Source organism: Octodon degus, unplaced genomic scaffold (assembly GCF_000260255.1).
Source record: "Octodon degus isolate 3935 unplaced genomic scaffold, OctDeg1.0 scaffold00010, whole genome shotgun sequence".
Lineage (NCBI taxonomy): Eukaryota > Metazoa > Chordata > Mammalia > Rodentia > Octodontidae > Octodon > Octodon degus.
In genome coordinates this window covers 60268-79008 of record NW_004524586.1, presented here as the reverse complement: position 1 = coordinate 79008, position 18741 = coordinate 60268, and the positions used below count along the sequence as shown (strand labels likewise).

The 18741-nt window shown below is 38.5% G+C and overlaps 1 pseudogene; it reads right to left on the bottom strand.

The window, feature by feature from the left end:
- Window positions 1–6410: 6410 nt before the first annotated feature.
- Window positions 6411–7353, bottom strand: LOC105741272 (annotated as a pseudogene).
- Window positions 7354–18741: the final 11388 nt, after the last annotated feature.

The following is an 18741-nucleotide window of genomic DNA, read 5'->3' as shown; positions in this document are numbered from 1 at the left end:
GGAGTGGTGGGGGGCAGCCCGAGGGGCTGGGAGAGGGTCCTCTATCAGCTTTTAGTACAGTGTTCTTGTGCTGAATTTCTGAGTTTGTTTATTTATTTATTTAATTTTTAAAATTTTTTGTGGAAACAGGGATTGAACTCAGGCCCTTGTGCTTGCCAGGCAAGCACTTATTCTACTGAGCCATCTTCCCGGCCCTTTCTGGGTTTATTTTTAATTTGGTTGATGTTATTTAAAGATCTATGTGCTTCTTTTACTGTATGTGAGATTGTTTGTCCATATGGGATGTTTTCTGCTGTTACTTCTTCTCATATTCTTTTTGTATCATTTGTACTGACTCCTTTCTCATTGATACCTAATAGTCTAATGTTGTTCGTTTTTGGATCATCTTGCAGATCTTGGATTATTTTCTCCTGAATCCTAGTTGGTTTTAAGAGATCTTTCTTACCTTTTCATTAGCTGTGACATTTTCTTCAAGATCTGAAACTCTAACTTCACTTTCATTCAAACGGTTTTACAAGCTTTTGATTGAGGTTTGAATTTCCTGTAAATCTCTTTGACTCTGCTTCATGTGATCTATTTCTCTCCTATATTCCTCATTGAAGGATTCCATCATTTTTCTATTCTCAAGTTTTTATCAGTGTTTTTCTTAGAAGCATTTATTATCTCATTATAGTCATCCTTTCTTCTTTTACTTCATAGATTATCTTTGATCTGATTTCGTCTATATGTTTCTGCATTTTTTTGCATTAGACACTATTGATTCAGAGATTTTTTTTTATTTCATGTGTTTTTTCTTATCTGGTTTCCTTTATGCCTTTCTGCAGTTGTTTCTTTACATCAGGTACTGCTAATTCAGAGATTTCAAGTATGTGATTCCCAGTTTCTTCTAGGCTAGTGTCTCCTGCATTTGTTCTGGGTGGGTTTGGGGCCTAGGATTGCATTTTGCTCTTTCACTTTGACTTTTGTTTTTAGAACTGTCTTCTGACCTTTTGTGTAGACCTTTGGTTTATTTTTAATCTTGGCACATATCCAAATTCTTACACAAGAAAGAGTATATGATTAAGGCAGTTATAGTTTTGTATTTACAGAACTACAATTAGGAACAGTAATAATGGGTAGTGATATTTAGCAGTTAACAAACTTTTGTAACTAATGCATTCCTATTTTACATAGTAAAAGCAAGTAAGCATGTGTGTGTAGTTAAGTGTATATTAAATTTGAAATTTGTATTTAAGTTAGTTCCCTACGTTTTGTCTCATCTCCTTTCCTTGATGTACCTGGGGTCCTCCAGGCAGACTAGTTCACCCGGTTACCTTTTGGTCTCTCTCTTGGTCAAGAAAGAGGGAAGATGCTTTCATAGATCTGGCTCTAGCAAATTGGCTCTAGCTTCCAGGGTATAGATCTACAAAGTTTGAACTCATCCTGATATGCTTGGCTTTGGTCTGGCTTCTGTGCTCAGCTTCTTCCTGCTGCAGCCTGTTGAAATGAAACTGCTGTGTCCTTGCAAGATGTTCTACTCCCGGATTAACTGGGTTGTTCTTGCCCCATCCTCTCTGTAGGGACTTTAGCTGGAGAGTTTCACACCTGGTCTGTATGCCTGGTCTATGCAGGTTCTGGAGGGTACCAGCAGGCACAGCTGAGCTGAAGCTCTCTCACACACACACAGGGCCTGGACTGTGTCTATGGGTCAAAGGAGCATAGTAGTGCAGACGTTCTCCCACACACATGCTGGGCCTGGGCTGTGTCTGGAAGGGTCCCCAGACCCTGGCCAAAGGTCTCACTCACACTCCAGGCCAGGGCTGGTTCTGGAGGTGTCTAGAAGTGTCCTGAGAGCACAGAGGAAGGTCTCACTGACACGCTGGGCCTGGCCTGGGTCCAGAGGGGTCTGCCAGGAGCAGTGGAGTGGAAGCTGTCCCACAGTTAGTCTGGGCCTGGCTGGGTCTGGAGGGTTCTCTGGGTCTTTGAATTTTGGAGGCCTATGCTCTTTGTCTGCCAGACAGTCTGGTATAATTGTTTTCCACTTCCTGGGCTTTCTTTTTATTCTGTTGGTGTTTTCTTTTGACATGCAGGAACTTTTCAAAAAGATCCAATCCCAGTAGTAGATTCTTTGCAGTATGTCCCTTGTTTTTATTTATGACTCTAGCTACCCCTATGTCCTTAAGGTTTCTACCTAATTTCTATTCCAGAAAATTTAGTGTTTCAATTTTAATATTTAAATCTTTCTTCTATTTTGGCTAAAGTTTTGTGCACGGTGATAGGCATGGGTTTATTTTAAGCCCTCAACATGTGGAAAACCAGTATTTCCAGCACCAATTATTAAAGAGACTATCTTTCTTCCAGTAAGCATGTGTGGCTCCTTTGTCAAAGATAAGGTGGCTGAGTGTGCTTGCAGTTATATCTACATTTTCTAATCTGTTCCACTGACCCTCAGGTCTGTTTTTATTTTTTTGCCATTAACATGTTTTTTGTTTTTTTTTTTTAATCTTAGTAGCAGCTTTGTAGTATTATTTCAAGTAAGGGTTGCTGTGCCTCTTTTCTTTGTTTTGTTACCTAGGATTTCTTTTGCTATTTTAGGTCTCTTCTGGTTCCAGATTAATTTTAGGAAAGTTTTCTGTAGCTCTGTGAGGTATGCAAATGGTATCTGAATTAGGATTGCATTGAATCTGTGTAACGATTATGTGATTATGGCCATTTTCAAAATGTTGGTTCTTCCTATCCGGGACTAAGGAATATCTTTCCACTTGCTAAAATCCTTTTCAATCACTTGTTTCAGAGTACTATAATTTTTCGATGGATAAATCTGTTACTTTCTTTGTGAGATTGATTGATATGTATTTCATTCTTTTGGCTGTTATTGTAAGTGACATGGCTTCCATAACTTCTCTCTCAGTGCGTTCTTTGTATATAGAAATTTTATTCATTTCTGAGTGTTGATTTTGTATCCTGCTATGCTACTGATTTTGATTATTAAATATACAAGTCTTTTTTCTCAATAATTTTATTGAGAAACAAATAGCAATGAGACAGTTTCAAAACCAATTACTAGCAGTTTTAATATATATCAATACTTTATGAAAAATACCTGTTCCATGTTATGCCTAAGATGTTTGATATTCAGACAGATAGTTAAGTTAAGCTCAACAGCATAGATGATATGGTAATAACAATAAGCTTCTCTTCTGAAGGGTTAACAACCTAAGTTTGCAGGCCAAAAATTAGAGAAAAAGGAGGGCTGCAAGAAAAGCCAATTATTTTGGTCCTAGCCTTCCAAGGTCAATTAAGACTCAAGACATAGGAGAACTTATACTGTAATATCATGTAACTCAGTTGTGTCCCAAATTTTCTGATCAAGGAGATTATGGCGCCAAAGAGGAAAGTGATCGATGATGTAGAGTGTGCCTAAGGAGAGTCACATGGAGAGAAACATTTTCTCATTCTTTCACAGAGAGCAAATTGGCCAAGCAATGGCCGTGACTCCTCCACATGGCTGACACTGACAAAGGATCTACAATCTGACGTACAGGGTCTTAGGATAAATATAGAGGGGATTCGACTGACCTTATCAGATACAAAAACTACAATTCTTGTTACATATGTCTTGCTTTATCTTGATCTTAGCCATCCAGCAGAAAATCATAAAAATGAAGTACAAGAAATAAAGCCATGTTGTTATGTTGAGCTGTAGGGCACTCAGGTCAATAACCTCTGACATTGCCAGTCAAGTGGAAGATCCAATATTATTATGGACTACTGAAATATTTTGGAATATTTTGCTGAGTCACACACCTATAATATTTAAATGCTGGAACAAAACAAAAAAAGGAGATAAAGATGAATGACCATTTTGTATCTGTGTATTACAAATGGATAGGATAGATATATAGCTACATTCTCTTAATTCAAGGAATAGAGGGATTTGTTCTAATAGCATTTGTAAATAAGATATCATGTCTGCATCTTGTACAACAAATAAACACTAAGAAGGCAGTATGCAATGTGGTAACGGAATTGTCCTACCAATTTGATTTGAAACTGTCTCATTGCTATTTATTTCTCTATAAAATTATGGAAAAATAATTATTGATACATTGCATATTGCTGCTTTGTGATTATTCATTGTACAAGATGAAGACATGATATCCTGTCCATCAACACTATTAGAATAAATATCTATTCACTGAATTAAGAGAATGCAGCTGTATATCTATCCTATTTTGAATATAGAGATACAACATGATCATTCATTTGTATCCCCCTTTTTTGCTTAGTTTTGTCAGAAGAAGTGTATTCCATTGTCATTTAAATATTGTAGGTGCATAAATTCAGAAAATATTCCAATATAGTCCAGCTGTCCATAATAGTGGTGGGTTAACCGTAGGACTTGCACTGTCAGAAATTGCTGACGAGCTGTTTACACCTCAGCGCATTAATATGGCTTTACTTTTTATACTTCATTTCTATACTTTTCTGCTGGATAGCTAATACCAAGATAAAGCAAGACGTATATAACAAGAAATCAAACTTTTGTATTTGATAAGGTCAGTCAAATCCCCTCAGGATTTATCCTGAAACCCTGTACTGCAGTTCGCAGATCCTTTGTCAGTGTCAGCCATGTGGATGAGTCCGGACAATTGCTTGACCAGTTTGCTATCTGTGAAAGAATGAGAAAATGTTTTCTCTCCATGTGACTTTCCTTAGGCATATTCTACATCATTGATCACTTTCCCCTTTAGCCCCATAATTTCCTTGATCAGAAAATTTGGGACACAATTGAGTTACATGATGTTACAGTACTGGTTCTCCTATGTCCTGAGTATTCACTGACTTGAAAGTGTAAGGCCAAAATGTTGCCTGTCCTTGCAGCCCTTCTTTTTCTCTAATTTTTGGTTGGCAAACTTAGATTTTTAACCCTCCAGTACAGAAGCTTATTATTATTACCCTACAACATAGGCAGTTGAGTTTCACATCACTATCTGTCTGAATATCAAACATCTTAGGCATAAAATGGAACAGGTATTTTCCACCAAGTATTGATGTGTTAAACTTTAAGTACATACAGAATATGAAAAAAAATTTAAAAAATAAAAAAATTTTTAAAAGGAGCAGTTATATATTTTTACACAGAAATTTAGAAATCTAACCATATACAGCATTGTAGCAGGGTAGTCCTGTGACATTTTTTTTCTTATTTCTTGTTTTTACTTATTACACTTCTTTAAACAAACATTTACTTGAGATACAGTATGACAGTAATTGGGATGTCATGAGAGGCAGTATGTATTTAGAATACCGGAATTTTAGGCATTCCAAGCATGACCATACCATTACACATTGCTATCTTCAGTGCAGTTGCTTAGTGAACAGGTATCAGCATATACAGTTAGTCAGATGAAGAATCCTACCAATTAACTGCTAGTTTCCAAAACCATGCTGAAGATTCTCAGGATCATTGCCTTATCCATCTTGTATGTATAAATGTATGACTTTGCCCCTGTCATGTTTCCTAGCTTTTCTCCTTGCCCTCTCCTCGTTGTCTAATCCTCTACAAGTCTCTTAATGGAGTCTTTGGGGTCTTTTATATACAGTTTTATGTCATCTGCAAATAATGATGAATTAATTTTTTCCTTTCCAATCATTATTCCTTTTATTTATATCTTTTGTATAGTGCTCTTCCTAATGTTTCCCAAAATATATTGAACAGGAGTGGCAACAGTGAGCATCCTTGTCTTGCTTCTGAGTTTAAAATGAAGCCTTTCAATGTTGTCCATGAAGTATAATGTTGACTCTTGGTTTGTTGTAGATGGCTTCTATAAGATTGAGATAAAAAAAAGACCAACTATTTCAATTTTCTGTAGTGTTTTTTTCATGAATGAATTTTGGACTTTGTCTCTTTTTGTTTTTTTGTATTTTAGGGAAGGGTCTGCATGGTGTTTAGGGTCTCACTACTAGATCAGACTCAGTGATTTCTCCTGTTTACAACCTTCCAAGTGCTATGATTACAGGTACATCCAGTATCAATTGCCTTCTCAGTGCACCCCGGGGCGGGGTTGGCATGGTAGGCCTGGTGTTCAAACCTCTGACCCCTGAGCCTGCTTACAGGCGCTTTAATCCACTAAGCTATTTGGCTGGCCCTCACTGAAGATTTTGAGGAGTTGGCATTTGGTCCTATTGACATTTTTTTGTAGAATTCAGCTGTGAATCCATTAGGACCTTGGCTTTTCTTTGTTGGCAGTTTTTTATTACATTTTTAATTTCACTGTCTGATGTTGGGCTATTGAGAATTTTTATCTCTCTCATTTAGCTTTCATAGTTCATATGTATCTAGGAATCTGTCCATTTTTTCTGTATTTTCCATTCTGTAAAAGTAAACATTTTAGAAATAAGTCATTTTTGGGGATGATTTAGAAAATTTAATAGTGTTGTTGTTTTGAAAAATATTTCTATACAATATTATCTTTCTCTTTACCCAAACAGGAAACAACATTGGATGTGCCCATGGTGTGCTGAAAGCGCCACTTCCCTCCCCTGAAATCTTCCCACATTTCTGACCTGCTCTTATTAAGCTCCTTTGCCAGTAGCTTCAAGTTGTTCAGAAGTACTTGTTCATCTTTTGCTTTCTTTATTGTTTGAAAGACAATTCTTTGAAGTGTCTGATGAGCTTTATGAGAAATGTTATTTGAACAAATAATCCTGTCTGTTTCCTTTTTCCATATTGTCCTCAACATACTTTACTGGATTTTCTAAAGCATTAAGCAATAAATCGGCCACTTCCAAGCTGGCTCTTGATGAATGCACTGGACTCTGAATTGTGAGGCTATTGTGCTCCCAACTGTTTTTCTCAGGCTTGTGCCTTTCTATCTTTCTCTCCATCAGATAGATGGTGTCAGCAGGCAACACCTGGAGTCTCTGGCAGTTACTCTGCAAACAGGTCTTGAGAGGGCAGTATAAAAAGAGCTGGCAAAAAATGAACAAATATTTCTGAGCCAATTGGTAAACTTCATATCTCATACTCTGATAATAAAATTTGTCATCTAAAACCAAATGTAAAGATCTAGAAGCAGCAGTTTGTGCTAAGAAGTAAAAACACTGGGCCTCCAATGTTGTAGAGATTATCAGATCTTGATCCTTTAGGCAGGTATTGAAATCTTCCCACATTGGTTCAGTCCTGTTGGGCAGCATGGACACCTGACACTCATTAATGATAGCCATAAAGAAGCATTCCAGGTACATCAGAAGTTCTTGCCAAAACATTTTCTATGAGATGGCTGCTGTGGATAGGACACAGAGGACACAGAGTCCCAGCTGCCATGGCCTGTAGCTCTCGGTGCCCTTGGTGACCTTGACAGACTTCATGATGCCCACAAAACCCCTGTGAGCCACCTCTGGAAGCTGGGGAAAAAAAGATAATCTCAATTTATATAAGGTCTGTAGTGTTTTCACCCTTTTCATTCTTCAATGAATGAATTTGAATTTTTCTTTCCATTCTTTAATAAGTTGGCTAGGGCTTTATCTGTTTTATGTATTCTTTCAATGAACCAACTCTTCAACTCATTTATTTGTATTGTTTCCTTCTTCTCCCTTGCATTTGTTTCTACTCTGATCTTTATAATTTTCTGTCTTCTCTGAGCTTTGGACTATGACTTGCTCTTCTTTTTCTAAGAGTTTGAGGTGTAGCATAACACTGTTCACTTGTGCTTTGTTCTGTTTTCCTGGTGTGAGAATTTTCTGCTTTATATTTACCACTTGAAACAGCTTTCATTGCATCTTACAGGTTCTGGTAATTTATATCTATATTTTCAATAGATTTTAAATATTGTTTAATTTGTTCTTTAATTTTATCTTTGACCCATTAATTGTTCAGGAGGGTATTGTTTAGTTTCCATGCATATACAGAGTGTTTGCTGTTTCCTTTGTCAATAATCTACAGTTTCATTGGACTATGATCAGATACTATGCCTCAGAAAATTTTTATTCTTTTTCATTTACTTAAGCATATTCTATGTCCTGGCACATGATCTATGTTGGAGAATGTCCCATGAGCAGCTGGGAAAAATGTGTATTCTAATGTTTTTGGTTGGAACACTCTGTAAAGATCTAATAAGTCTATTTGTTCACAAGCTTGGTTTAATACTGCTATTTCTTTTCACCTTTTTTGTATCATTGATCTATCCCTTTTTGTCACTGGGGTATTGAAGTGACCCAATAAAATTATGTTATTGCTCATCACATTTTTCTTGTCTATTGGAATGGGTTTTATAAGGTCCAGAGAGATATCTCAGTGGATTAAAGCACCTGCTTGGGTAGATGCAGGGACTGTGCTTCAATCCCTGTCATGCCATGCTGGCCCCACCCCTGGGGCATGCTGAGATAGCTATTGTTAACTGGAAAATCACTATGAAGTCCTTTCTGTGTAGTTAGATACTATACACCCTGTACTAAAGACATTTAAAAAATTGTCATATAGTTGGTTGCTTCTAAAGTTGGTGCATATATGTTCATAATTGTAGTCTTTTCCTCTTGCAGTTTTCCTCTAACAAGTATGTTATGACCTTCTTTCTCTTTTAATCACATTTAGTTTGAAGTTGACCTTGTTAGCAACTAGAATAGCCATCCCTGCTTTTTTCCTGGGTTCCTGCTGCATGAAGTATTGTTTTTCATCCTTTGAAATTAGGTCTATTCATTATTTCGAGTTAAATGTGTTTCTTGTATGCAGCATATTGTTCAATTTTGTTTCTTAATCCACTCTGCCAGTCTGCTTCTTTTGATTGGTGAATTGAGGCCATTTACATTGATAGTTATAACTGGTATGTATTGGTCTATCTTTCTCATGTATTTTTCTTACTGTAGAATCCATACATTTCCCCTTTGCTTAATTAATTGTTCTGCTTGGGTTTGATTTATTTTTATTGTGGCTAGCTAAAGTTCTATATACCTCATTTGTTTACATACCACTTTCTTTTCTCATGCTTTGGAAATTTTCTGCTACTGCTTCTGCAAAGACCCATTTTATAGCTTTTGTGTTATATCCAGCTGTTTCATTGATATTTATTAGTCTTATATTATTTTTCTTTCATCATCTTGAAGCTGTTGTATTATTTCCTAGTTTCTCTTTATTTTTCCCCTTTTTAAAAATGTATTTGGCACAGGGCCTACAAGATCTCACTGTTCTCCTGTTTTCAGCCTGAGTGCTGGGATTACAGGCACACACCACCATGCCCAGTCTCAATCACCATCTCAGTGTGCCCCAGGGGCGGGGCCTGCACAGCATCCCAGGGATTGAACCCTGGCCACTGTGCTCTGCCTAAGCAGATGCTTTAATCTGATGAGCTATTTGGCCAGCGCTTCTCTTTATCTTTAAGAGATGTTTCCATTCATGTTTTCTAATTGCAAAGCTATTTTCAATGATATTCCATTTCATTGAAGTGGTTTTTCCAGTCAGCTTTCAATGGAATTCTTAAAGTCCTGGATATCTGTTCATGCATTGCAATTCTTTCTTATACTTTTCATTCAAAGATTCCATAATTTTCCAATTCCCTTCTATTTTTTAATGTTTGTCATCCTTACATATATCAAGCAATTTTTTCATGATTGTTGTCATTTGTGTTTTACTTTAGAGATGATTTCAGATCAAATTCCTCCATAGCCTGATGGAATTGTATCTTTAATTCAATTGTTCTCATCTCAGGCATCTCATGTGGGGAATTCCAAGTTCTTCTATGACCTTGTGTTCTGGACTTGTTTTGGGTGTACTAGAAGAATTTTGTTACTTGCTTTTGTCATTTTTTTCAGTGATAGTAGTTGGGCAGGGTGCAGGTCAGCAAGGGAGAGATACAAGGGTAGTAGGGTGGAGTAGCCTCACAAAACTCCTGATCTGTGGGGTTCAATGTGGTTTGTACCTCATTAAGGAGTGGTGTGCATGCCACATTTCAACAAGGATCTGATAATGATGAGTGCAAGGTAACGTTGTGCATAGTACTCTTGATCATGGTTTGGCTCACAGTAGGGGTCCTGGAGGTTGCTTTCCAAGTTTCCTGCAGGTTACTGTCATAATCACATCCTCCTGGCATTCTTCAGGAAGAGCAATAGTGACTAGAATCAGCAAACCCTGGCTTGAAGCCTAGAGGAGCAGGAGCCAGCTTGCCAGGTCTCTCTGGCCATTTTCAGGTTGAGTAGGGTTGGCCAGATCAGCAAACTCTAGATCTGGTCTTATTCTGCCTAATCATTCACTGTTGTGAGTTACTGTCATTGTGGAAAACACCAGGGACTAATTTACTTAAAATGGTTCTTTTGCATTTTGGCTAACCCTATTAGAGCCCTATAAAGACTGATGATAGAAGAGGAAGTAATTTAGCATATCTACATATTAGGTGCTCTACTAGGCATTTGACATGCATTTGTCCAATGAAATTTTACCTTTTATTACACTTGGTTTACAGAAGCAGATTGAAAAATATTTTCCGCAGATCACATTTCTGTAAAGAACAAGAATCACAATTTAAACCCAAGCTCTTTAGTGCCAAAGCATTGATGTTAAAGAAGAAAATGTATCTGCACATATGTAAATATTAAAAGTAATGACAAAAGAAAAATATTATTCATCTATCTATCATTTATTATCTATCACTTATCTGTCATCTACCATTTAGTATGTTGTGTCCATCTCAAGTCAAGGTAGTTCAACATCATTGTTACAACATGTTTGTAATTTTGCTAAAGACAGATATGGTTTTGAAGAATAAATTTCCACTTGGAAAAGTGAAATAAATTTCTGGGTGTAAGATGTAAAGTGAGAGCTAGGCCAGCCAGATTGCCCAGCTGACTAAAGCACCTGCTTAGTCAGTCGGAGAGACCAAGGTTCAATCCCCAACTTCACATGCCATGCTGGTTCCACCCCCGGGCACACTGAGACAGAGACCGAGAATAGGTGTGGTGCTGTGTGCCTGTACTCCTAGTAATTGGAAGGCTGAAAACAGGAGGATCACTATGAGTCTGATCTGTAGAGTGAGAGCAGTAGATCCTGCATTAAAGAAGAAGCAGAAGAAGCAGGAGCAGGAGCGGCAGTGACAGTGGCAGCGGCAACGGCGGCAGCAGCAGCAGCAGAGGCAGAGGCAGAGGCAGAGGAAGAGGCAGAAGCAGAAGCAGAAGCAGAAGAAAAGTGAAAAGAAGTAAAGTGAATATATTTGAGGAGAGGACATTTGGGGAATAAATTCTTAGTGGTATCCTCTCTGTGATGTATTTATGGCCCAGATGCAGCCCAGCTCAGGCCCAGTGAGCATGTGAGAGAGCTTCTGGATTCCCTGTGCCTGTGGGACATCTCCAGACCAAAACTCAGGCACCTGCATGAGTGAGACCCTCTACTATGCCATTGGGACCCCTTCAAACCTCCAGATCCCCCACCCCCAAGCCCACCAAGTGAGTGAGAACATCTGTAACTCTCTTGGGACACCCAGATACAGCCCAGCCCAGGCCCGGCTAGTGTGTGGGAGAGCTTCTGTGCTCTCCTGTGCTCCCTGCACCAGGGGCACAACAGAGGGGCACTACGGGTACACTCTTGTGCCAGAGAGGCAAAACAGGCTCACTTCCAAGGACTGCAGTAGGAAGGAGCTGAACACAACAGCTAGATCCATGCCAGTCAAAACTGGATAAAATCAAACTTAACAGATCTGCACCTGAATTCCAGTAGGTGCTAAGGTTATAACTGCACCAAAGTGCTACACCAGAGGTCAGAGGTCAGTGCTATAAAATGACAAAGACAAGGAGCAAAATGCAATCTCAGGCCTCAAGCCCACCCATAACAAGTGCAGAGGACACTAGCTCAGCTGAAATGAATGAATTAACAGCGTTGCAAGTAAAGAAACAACAGCAGAAAGTTATAGAGAAACTCAGAGCAGAATTAATTCCTGAAATAAAAAAAGAAATCTCTGAATTCATAGCATCTGAAGTAAAGAATCTAATACAGAAACATATCAGGGAAACCAAATGCTCACTCAGAACAAGTGCAGAGGACAATAGCTCAGCTGAAATGTATGAATTAAGAGTGTCACAAGTAAAGAAACAACAGCAGAAAGGTATAGAGGAACTCAGAGCAGAATTAATTTCTGAAATAAAAAAGAAATCTCTGAATTCATACCATCTGCAGTAAAGAATCAAGTACAGAAACATATGGAGGAAACTCAACCTGAAAAAAAAAAACAACTCTGCAGTAAAGCATTAATAACTGCCTCTAAAGAAGACATTGATAAAAAGTTAGAGATTAGAAATATGATGGATTTCTTAAATGAGCAATACAAGAAAGAAATAGATCACATGAAGCAGAGTCAAAGAGATATAGAGCAACTTAAAATCTCAATCAAAAGCCTGCAAAACCATTTGAGTGAAAGTGAAGACAGAGTTTCAGATCTTGAAGATGCTGGTACGGCTAGTGAAAAGGTGAGAAAGGATCTCTTAAAAAAAACTAGGATGCAGGAAAAAATAATTCATCACCTGCAAGACAATATAAAGACGAACAATGTGAGACTAATAGGCATCAGTGAGAAAGATAGAGTCAATACAAATGATATAAAAAGAATATGGGCAGAAGTAATAGCAGAAAACTTCACAAATATGAGGAAACAATTTGACATTCAGGTAACCGAAGCATACAGAATGCCAAGTAACCTCAACCCAATGAAAAACACACTGAGACATATAATAGTCAAGATCCCAGAATTCCAGCCCAAGAATAATATACTGAAAGCTGCTAGAGAAAAGAAGCAGATCACAGTCAAAGGAAAAGCCATCAGAATTACGGCTGACTTCTCTTCACAAACCATGAAGACAAGAATAGCCTGGAGCAGAGCAGAGTACTTCAAGTCCTCTATGTGATGTATTTATGGATGTGTTCATTGTGTGCACATGCATTTTGTGAGGTGATATAAGTGAACCTACTAATGTTCATTATGGTTGAGCAAATATATCGCAACAAAGTAGAAGATGTTTCTGTCATCTATATTTCCTGGGGAAATCTGGATTAGATACATGTTTTCCTTTTTGTCTGATCCTGACCATCATCTGAGGTGACCCCAGGCCACAGAATGGGCCTTGCAAGAACTGACCGGGTCTTAGTTTCCCAATCTTTACTGTCAAGTTTTTATCTTTTTTACTCCACTGTAATGCATATGTTTTTGTCCTTCCTAAATTCAGCAAGGAAGAGAGTGGGGTAAAGACAGCTACAAGGTGATAATTTTCACCTCTTTACAACTACTAGTTATGAAAAAGAAGTGAAATCAGTCTGAAGAGTGTGTAGTTACTTGTACTTGGCTCACCTCCTTGGGAACAGGGCTGTGAGAGGTGCAGAATTGAGTGTGTTCCTTGTCAGCCCCAGAACAGGCAGCTGCAGTGGCAGATGTGTTAGTGTTCTGAGAATGCCAAACAAGTTCCAAAGACTAGGTGCCTTGAATTATAACACTAGAGGCTTCAAGTCTGCAACCAATGTGTTAGCAGGGCAATGCTGCCTTCAGAGAGAGAGAAGAAGAAGAAGCCATTTTCTACTTTGACTTCTCCTTAGGTGACTCTAGGAGTTGCTTAGCTTAAGGAAGAATTGGTACACTATTTGCCTCTGTCTTAACATGGTTTCTGCCCTCTGTATGTCTGTGTTCCTTTCTCTCTGTATGTGTCTGTCTCTGCATAGAATCCTTTTTTTAAGGACCAATGTCTTGTGGAATTAGGTGCCTACACTATGTGAATTAATTTTAAAGTGATTGCCACCATAAAATACATATTTCCAAAGAAGGTCACGTTGTTAGATATTATGACATTCTTAGATATTATGACTTAGGTGACTGACTTCTCTTGACTTAGCTTTTCTGGCTGAGTACAGCTCAACTTATACAGGGGAGTGCCAGCTAGACTGTAGAGGCCAATTGCAATAGAGCAATGTAAGGATGGAGAAAGAAGAAAGAAAAAATGTGAGACAATGGGTGAATGAGAACAAAGTGTTGGGATCAGTGTATTAGAGCACACTTAAGTCAAGGAACTGTCCTTGAACAAGTAAATTAAAAATAGAAGTTATGGGGAAATGAATGTAGAATTTGAAAGATTGAGTATAACATGTGTTGCATCATTATTTTCAAGCATTCAATAACTAGCTCACCTCCCCACTTTCATTCCAAAAGAGGCAAAGAAGCAGTAGGGATTTTGGAGAACATTTACTGATAAGGCTGATAATGGAAAATATGGCTCATCTTGGTAAACAGAAAGTTTCCTAAAAGAAGACCTAGAGTTTGATAGAACTACTCGTTATCAGATTTATAGCCTCCCTGGAGCATGTAAGCTGCAGACCATTGTGTTCCCTGTAGACATTTCTGTCTTAAAGATAAAGAGGAATAACTACATTTCCTAACATGTGTCTCCATCCTAATGTTGCTGTGACTTCATTAACCAACTGGTGTCCATAACAACACCAATGACATACACTTTAGGAGCTCTATTAGAGCTCCTTCCCACTTACTTATCCTTCAAAAGTCAGGTGGATCCTGAGCTCCACTTAGCTACTCTGAGGCTGTTGTAGAGGCCTCCCCGCCTGGGGCTGTGCCACCTGGTGCATATAACCTCTGAATTTATCATAGAAGATGGAATAAAGTTCAACACAATACACTTGAACTAGACTTCCTGAGTCAGGGAGTGGCCCATGCCATTCCACTCCTAGTCCAAAGATCAGAACTGAAGCCATGGAGTGAGCGACCTACATGGAAGTTTGGGCAGTGTGGAAGTAGAAGGAAGTGGGAAGGTTAGAAGTAGAAGGCTCCAAGACAGACCTGTGTGTGCTGACCTGTCTCTTAAACATGTTCCAGTTTCTTCACCACTTTGATGTGTGCAAAGGGAAGCCATAGAAGTGCCTGGAGTGTTGTGTAACTGGAGCTCTCTTCTAAGGATGGAAACATAGAAGTGGAGAAAAGATATTTCTCTGTACAGGGCAGTGTTTAATAATGACGAGTTTTAAAGTGTAACTGTGGGAGCAGAGGAATAAAATAGAATGGGCAGGAGGGTCTGTTAGGGATCAGAAGGCAATGAGATAAGAAAAGATATTAGTGGGATGTTGAGATAACTTAAATGAAGAGTAAGAAAGTGCCTATGTGATTGTGTGGGTGGACTCATTTGGAGTATCTGCATTAAAATCATGTGCAACCTTATTTGTGTAATGTGGGAGAAGCTATTTGGCTTGTTGTGTTATGGTTTGTGTCTCATCATCCTGCAAATCCTCACGCAGTGTTGGGGCAGTTTCTGGAGTTTGTGATTGATTATTTATCCAGTGCTGGGATTGCAGGTGTAAGTGCTACACTCTGGCCCTGGTGTGAGTAATCTGCATTATAGTATAATGAGGTGAGAGGGACTTGCTAACCACCTCACCTGCTACTCCTTCCCTTGGCTCTTTGATGTTGTCTGCTACCATGAGCTGTGATTCTTTGTTATGCGCCCCTCTGTCTTGGAGCCAGCTGAGTATGGACTGAACCTTCCACTAACTGAGCTAAATAAACCTTTCCTTCCTTAATCTTGTGTGTCATGTATTTTGTACCAGCAATGAGGAAAAAGTAATCAAGGTAGCTTGCTTAACTGTAAAATGGAAAAGTAGTGTATTCTCATTATTGTTTTTGTTACTAATAAGTGAATTGATATATGCAAAGTTTTTGCCTGCTATATAAGCAGTATTACTTATCATACCAGTATCACAACCAACCAGTTTCTTCACCACTTCTTTCACCACCAACACCTCTACCACCATACTACCACTACAACCAGTGTCACCACTCCTGAAGCTCTAACCCCATCACTATTATCACCATCACCACCATCATCACTATCATCCCCAACATCATGACTACCATCACCATTATCACCCTTCACACCACTATTGCCATCAGCACTTCTACCATCTTTGCCACCATCACTGCCAAAATCTCTGCCTCTATCACCACCACAATTACCACAAACATCACCACTGCTACCTCTACCTCTATTATCTCTACCATTCCCAGGACCACCATCATCATGATTATTTAGGAGACTGAATGAGAGAGTAAACCAGGGTAAGTTAAAGTAGTCATTACATGACAAAAAATAAAAGGGATAAGGATGGTATGTCCAGATGGTGTGAGACTCAAGGAAGAGAAGGATGAAAAATGATGGTTTGATGATGTCAGTCAACAAGAACAGGGACATCTTGCCCTCACCTGGCTCTCAGGGCATTGAGTATCAGAGGCAGCGCACTATGTTGTGAGAAGACGGAGATTTGTGCTTGGATTAGAAAACCTCAACTAAGAAAAGAAGTGGAGTGAATGTTCATGGAAGAGATGGAGGTTCTTAGAGGAGTTTACTGCTCATGGCCCTGGAGATGCTAAAGTACAATGGATAGGCTTTGGATAGGAGAAGGACTAGAGCCTGGGCCAGATGGGGGATTCAGAGACAGGACCAAATATAGAAATGGAATTGAGACACGGGTGTTGCTGGAGGCTTGGCTTTCTGTAGGTGATCTGGGTAAACAGAATGGCCATGCATAATAAGATTAGAATTTACTCTGTGTTAGAAAAGACTTGGGGCTTTGGAGCACTCCAAGTCAGTTGGTTCTGTAGGCAGTCTGTAGTAAGGAAGGCCTTTTTCCCACCTTTCCATCTTATTTTTTTTTTATTTTTTTAACGTTTAGTGTGTGTGTGTGTGTGTGTGTGTGTGTGGCCAGCTCAGCCCACCTGGGGGCGGGGCTGGCTGGCATGTGGTGCTGGGGGATTGAACCGTGGTCCCTGTGCTTTGCCAACCTTGTTCAAAGTAGGTGCTTTAGACCACTGAGCCATCTCTCCAGCCCCGCTCCATCTTATTTGATGATGGCACCATCTATCCTTATAGTAACATGGATTAGAGTCTCAGTCTCAGCTTCTGCCCAATCATTTTATTTCTTTTTTACCTTCACTAAACTAGTTTAAAAGGAAAAGGTGGTTTTTTTATCTGATATCTATTTTTCAGAATTCTGTTCTCAAATTATTAATCTGTAGAATCACAGTAGTTCTTGGAGTATAGTAAGCACATTAATTCTTGAAATATTTTAAATACAAGTGGTAAACCTACCCAAATTGATCACTACCTTTATGCATACTTGAGAAATTGTAATTACAGTAACATGTTATCATCTACAATTTAGAAATGCTTACCAGGGTTTCTGATGATGACTTTAATGACATATCCATGCCTGTTCTCATAATGAGAATACCTAACAAGTGAATTCAGGGAGAAAATTAAGAGACAGTGAGCACAAATAATTTGTGAACTGTAAAAAGAGACTCTTTCCTGTTTCTTATTGATGGGGAATATTTTTTCATTCTAAAAAGACAGATACTCATAAAAGTATGTGTTACTCACCTCATTAAAAATAAGTACATGCTAGGGAGATAGCTCAGTAGAACATCTGCCTGCCTAGCAAGTGCAGGGTCCTGAGTGCAATCCTCAGTACTGAAAAAAAAAAAAAAAAAGGTACAGAAGCCAGACATGGTGGCACATGCCTGTAATCCCAGAACTGAGAGGCAGAGGCAAGAGGATCCTGTGAATTCAAGGCCAGGCTAAACTGCATAGAGAAATCCTGTCCTCAAATGACCAAAATGGAAGAAAGAAAGAAAGAAAGAAAGAAAGAAAGAAAGAAAGAAGTACAGAAAGGTTCTTGTGATTTATTATGCACAGAATATATGTTAAAATGCTGATATTTTATCTTGATAGTGATGTGAGTATATTTTGAAAATAAAGTTTTATACTGTTCAAATTATAACAACAGGGATGGAATTCTGATTAATTCATCAGTTGCTTTCATTCTTTGGAAGCTGAATTGGTGATGATTATATTGATGTATTTTGGTAGTTGGAAGGTGAGTCTCCTGATATCAACCATCTTGAACAACTGTGTGAACATATGTGATGATTTGTTGATTCCAACATGTCTTCATATCATTAAGGAGAAAACACAATTTGAAAATTCTGCATGTCAGAACACAATGAGAATTCATGACTTGGGATATTTTCATTGTAAAAGTGAAATTAATGTCTCTCTCTTTTTTCTTCTCTGAGCATAGTCAGTTTATGAATCAGGATACACCTTACAATGAATTATTTTAACGTATGCATTTCAGGCATCATGGCTTTCAAGCACGCTGGGGTTCTGGTTTACTGAACTCCTAGAAAGAAACTGCCAGTTTACCTCCTGGATTTTCAATGGCCGACCCCACTGCTTTTGGATGACAGGCTTTTTTAACTGCCAAGGATTTTTAACGGCAATGAGACAGGTAATAGCTCTGATTTGCACTGCTTGTGCTATTATCATTCTCCTCTCTAAGACTTCTGTTTACATTGGAGTTTAAAGAGTGTAATAAGGTGGACAATGCTGTCTCTTTTTGGTGCTGACAGATACATAGTCAGGAGCATAACTGCAATTATTTATTCCCAGGCTACTAACTCAAAATTCAAATTTCTTGTTAGTTTTGTATTTGATTGAATTTCATTATTTCTCCTTTTTTAAAATTAGAGCTAATCAAATTAGGAAAGGCATGTTTATCATGAGAGAATTTTATAAATTCCTTAAAACACTTTTCTACTTTTACAGTTAGGATAATTTGGAGCTTAACTTTCATCCCAGTTATTTCTACAAAGACACTTCTAACTGTTCCCCCAATCTTTTGCTGCCCTGAATAGGAAATAACTCGGGCCAATAAAGGCTGGGCTCTAGACAATA